This window comes from Elgaria multicarinata, chromosome 4, assembly GCF_023053635.1.
Source record: "Elgaria multicarinata webbii isolate HBS135686 ecotype San Diego chromosome 4, rElgMul1.1.pri, whole genome shotgun sequence".
NCBI classification, from domain to species: Eukaryota; Metazoa; Chordata; class Lepidosauria; order Squamata; family Anguidae; genus Elgaria; species Elgaria multicarinata.
In genome coordinates this window covers 61,325,998-61,331,446 of record NC_086174.1, presented here as the reverse complement: position 1 = coordinate 61,331,446, position 5,449 = coordinate 61,325,998, and positions in this window count along the sequence as shown.

Sequence of the window (5,449 nt, the reverse complement as noted above, 5' to 3'; positions counted from 1 at the left end):
TGTATGGGGAGATGCCGGTGATTGAACCTGGGACTTCTGGCATGCAAAGCAGTTGTGTTATCACTGAGCCAGGGCCCTTCCCCATAGCCGACTACAACTACGTGGTAATAGTGACACGCATACCAGCTCCAAATAGACTGGAGAGAGAATGGGATGGCAGAATGAACTGTACCATTTCATACTACAAGCAAGAGTTCCCATTTTTAATGCTACCCTACACTTAAAAAACAAACAAACAACACCCTCCCTGCAAGAAGAAAATCAGCACAGCAAAGAGCAGGCTGAGCTGCAGCCATTCTCTCTAATGTGCTAGTCTTCCTTTTCTTTTTTTAGCATGGATGTTTTTAACTCCGGAAGAAACATTAAGGAATGACATTCCTCCACCTGCAGCCTCAAGTGATACAATCTATGATTCGAGGGGGGCTTAAGATGCTCCCCTCACCTGTATTGAAAAACTGTGTGAGGGGAGTTGCACAGGCTAGACCACACTTCCTGCCATCTGCAGATTTGGCCAGTATGCAAGTTGAGCCCTTTTATGTGAGGGGGGACCTTGGGCGAATCAGGGCATCCCATTGTGTTGAGGAGCTCTACACTCACACACATCGATACACACCTAGTCCCTTCATGTGCATGCTTAGTGTGCAGATGCTGGAGGTGTGGGTGCTGAGTGCAAGGGGTTTGGCTAGCAGTGTGGCCTTGAGAACTCCCTCACATGTTTTTTCAATATATAGGGGGTTGTCTGAACCACATCACCTCACTTTGCTGAATGTGTAGACTGGGTCACAAGAGAATTTAATTCCACAGAAATCGTGGCAAGATAAATTCATTAATGGCTGATAATATATTATTACTTATTACATTTATATACCACCCCATAGCCAAAGCTCTCTGGGCGTTTACAAGCTCTCTGGGTGGTTTATTTATGCCAGATGTTAGCATGAGAAGTCCACTCGTGTTGCTTGATACCAGATGGAGTTCTGTGTAAGGTTATATATTTACCATCCTTTTCCATTGAAGACTTGGGGGCTTACACAATCTGTTACCCTAATTGGAGAGCTGCCTCATGACTCATTTCAAGTCTCTGATTTGTGTTGATATGTTGAAGGAATGACTCAAAGACTGAAGGGCAGGGAGAAACCCTTTGTAAAATCAAAGGGGTTTGACTCATCTCTTATCCGAGGATAATCAATCATCAAACCATGAGGAGGCATATTATCTCCGGTATGCACAGATGGATGTACTGCAGAGTTCTCTAGAAACATAGTGACACAAGAATGACCTGTAATCATCAGCTAGGCTATAGAGCCAAAACATTCTGAATTACCTCTCTTGAGCACAAACCATGAAAGAACAGCCTCCAAAACCTTTACAGTTGTCACACTCAGTCCAAGCATGGTGAAAGGTTCCAGGGCCGCAGTGCTGATCTGAATTTGATTCCTTTGGGAAGGAAGCCTCCAGTAGCCAATGATAGCCTTCTCCTCCAGGAATTTGTCCAATCCCCTTTCAAAGCTATCCAAATTGGTAGCCATCACTACATCTTGTGGAAGTGAATTCCATAGTTTAATTACCTGCTGAGAGAAGAAGTATATTTACAAATATACAAGTTGACAATAGGTTGTGGGGGGCACAGCTTAAGCTCCCCAGCAGATGGGCAAATCCACTGGCCCACATCAGATCTCCAGAGAAGTACCCACCCCACGGCACTTTCCTGCCTCTCTCTGTGTCTCTCACTCAAAAACTGCAGTCTGCCTCCTAAAATGCTTCCATTGTTTTCCCACTCTTTTTGCCTCTTGGCTGGAGGGTGGGTTGGGTGAAGGGAACCTTCTCAAACTGGGGAGAGGCAACGAGTGGGGTACCGCAGGGCTCAGTCCTGGGCCCAGTGCTCTTCAACATTTTTATTAATGATTTGGATGAGGAGGTGCAGGGAACGCTGATCAAATTTGCAGATGACACCAAATTGGGTGGGATAGCTAATACCCTGGAAGACAGAAACAAATTTCAAAGTGATCTTGATAGGCTGGAGTGCTGGGCTGAAAACAACAGGATGAAATTTAATAGGGATAAATGCCAAGTTCTACATTTAGGAAATAGAAATCAAAGGCACAGTTACAAGATGGGGGATACTTGGCTCAGCAATACTACAAACAAGAAGAATCTTGGAATTGTAGATTGCAAGCTGAATATGAGCCAACAGTGTGATGTGGCTGCAAGAAAGGCAAATGCTATTTTGGGCTGCATTAATAGAAGTATAGCTTCCAAATCACGTGAGGTACTGGTTCCTCTCTATTCAGCCCTGATTAGGCCTCATCTAGAGTATTACGTCCAGTTCTGGGCTCCACAATTAAAGAAGGACGCAGACAAGCTGGAGCGTGTTCAGAGGAGGGCAACCAGGATGATCAGGGGTCTGGAAACAAAGCCCTATGAAGAGAGACTGAAAGAACTGGGCATGTTTAGCCTGGAGAAGAGAAGATGGAGGGGAGACATGATAGCACTCTTCAAATACTTAAAAGGTTGTCACACGGAGGAGGGCCAGGATCTCTTCTCGATCCTCCCAGAGTGCAGGACACAGAATAATGGGCTCAAGTTAAAGGAAGCCAGATTCCAGCTGGACATCAGGAAAAACTTCCTGACTATTAGAGCAGTGCAACAATGGAATCAGTTACCTAGGGAGGTTGTGGGCTCTCCCACACTAAAGGCATTCAAGAGGCAGCTGGACAAGCATCTGTCAGGGATGCTTTAGGGTGGATTCCTGCATTGAGCAGGGGGTTGGACTCGATGGCCTTGTAGGCCCCTTCCAACTCTGCTATTCTATGATTCTATGAGATAAGGATGAGCCATCTTCTTCAACCATCTCCCAGCCTTCTAGGGCCATTTATCTGTAATAATGGAATGGTTCAGCCAAACACTGTGCACTTTGGATTAAAATGATGAAACTTGGCACACTTGTGCATAGACCTATACTAGGCATTTTAAATGTATGGATCCCAGAAAGCATTCCCCCTGCCCCCAGGGGCCAGTAAATGAACACATGGATTACTCTGTATTTTAGTCCACAAGCCAAGATGATTCTTACCATATGTAATTAATAATGCTGAAGTGATTTTTGGCAAGGTCTGCACCCCTAGAGATGAAAAATACATGGTAGAAGTGCAGAAATCACATGGTTGTGCAAGAAATCACGATTTATATACATCCTATCTAGGGGCACTCCTGCAAGGTCAAGCAACCTGCTTACGGCAACATCTGTGGTGTGTGCGTGTGCGTGTATAAGGCCCAAAGAGCTTTCTGTGATCACCCATACCTCCAACAGAGTGTCTTCTATGAGTTGCCATAGCATCTTTCCAGGCCAACACTTCGTGTATGAAGTGCAATGTCAAGTGTATTTCCACCATTTCAAAACTAGTCAAAATGTGTATAAATGAATGAGGAACGGGCATCATGCACCCCAAACTCTGCTTAGGGCCACCCCAAATCATATACTCAAACCTCAGGGAGAGTGGCATCCCATTCAGCCCAATGCTTGTTGACAAGACACTGTCAAACATGGCACCCCCATGCCAACAATACCCAATATATGTAGAAATAAATACAAAACAGGAGGTGCGAACTCCACAATAGGCTTTGGGCCACCCCAAACCATACACCCAAAGCTCCAGGGCTGTATCCTCTATGAGAAGCATCCCACTGGATCTGGCCTAACTCTTTGTTAGGGCACAGGACACTGTCAAGCACAGGGCCTTATGCGCACTTGGTGTGATAAGACGCACTTGGGACTAGGGATATTGGAGAAATCTGATTCAAATGGGGGGGCTTTCTATGAATCACACCTGCAGATTCCACAGCGGAACAGCTTTTTGAGTTGCATGGACTTGGACAAGGGATTTCACAAAATCTGTACATCCCTATTTGGGACACGTGGGCCCTATTTCCATAAGTTCTGGCTGCATCTCTGAGACTGGTGGAAACTCCAACACATACGTATCTCTGGCAATACCATGACTCTATGTGAAAGGTTTGTACTACTTCTGTATGATAAAAGCCAGTGGATTGTGCGAAGCTGATGAGGCAAAGAGGCATCATTTTATAAGTAGGTCACAATGGCCGGAGGGCAGAAGAAAATAAGGAAAAGGCAATATTTAGCAAAGATTTCTCAAAGCAGATAGGAACATAAGAAGACCCATGCTGGATCAGACCAAGGGGACATCTAGTCCTGCACTCTGTTCACACAGTGGCCAACCAACTGTTCATAAGAAACCCACAAGCAGGACATGAATGTAACAGCACTCTCCCACCCACGTTCCCCAGCAATTGGCATATATAGGCTTATAGCCTCTGATACTGGATTATATAAAATAACTTTGTGGATAAAGTGGTAGACTTGAATGCAAAATACTTGGGGGTTCAAGATCTCCACTTCCCTATGAAGCTCACAGGGTGATCCTGGGCCATGGACCAATCTCTCAGCTCAGCCTCCCTCACAAGGTTGTTGCAAAGGTGAAAAGGGCAAAATGGACACTCCTTTAGGATAAAATGTGACAAATAAAGCTTCAGGCAATGTTAACTCACCCCATTCCATTTTCCTTCCACCTTGCCTGGCCCTCCCCCAGCTGTGCTTTAAGGCAGTGGTGGGGAAAGGGCTGCCCTTCAGTTGTTATTGAAATACAGTTCCCATCAGCCTCAGCCAGCATGGTCTAGGATGATGGTAATTGCAGATCCATCAATACCTGGAGAGCCGGTTTCCCCACCTCTGCCTTAGAACATAACTGGGAGAGGTGAAAGAAAGGTGGAATAAGGTGGGGAACCATCGCCTGAACCTTTATTTGCCACCTGGGCTTGGGAGATGCTGAAGTCTCAACTACAGTGCTATGCTCTATGGGTAGCGTGGCAGCGGGAGCTGTCATCTGCTCACCAGAGGGCAACGGCTACATACAAGATGTAAAATACTGGATATTCTGAGACTATGCACTTCACTAGCGTCAGCGTTTAGTGCAAGGGTGGGGGACCTCAGGCCTGGGGTCCCAATCTAGCCCTCCAGGATTCTCCAGACACCACAGCACCTCCCCCCCTCCCCAACCTTTCAGTGCTTTCCTGGGTCTTGTGCAGTTTTTTCCCCCATTCTAAAAGGTGGAAATGCCTCTCCTAAGGCTTGGGTATTTGCAATAAGATGGCAGTAAGTGTTTTAAGCTAAAATGCACTGGTATTTTTGGCCACACTTCTTTTGCCTTGGCCCCGGCCCCCTGCAATGTGGCTTCTCCAAAACTGAATTCGGCCTGTGGGCCAAAAGAGGTTCCCCGCCCTGGGTTTAGTTCATAGAAGACACAACTCTAAATTAAAGTAAAAAATTATTTGGTTTAATAATTAACTGGATCTTACAGTTACAATGCAAAACATTTGGAGGAGGGGACATATATATATATATGGATATATTTGAATATATATATATATATAT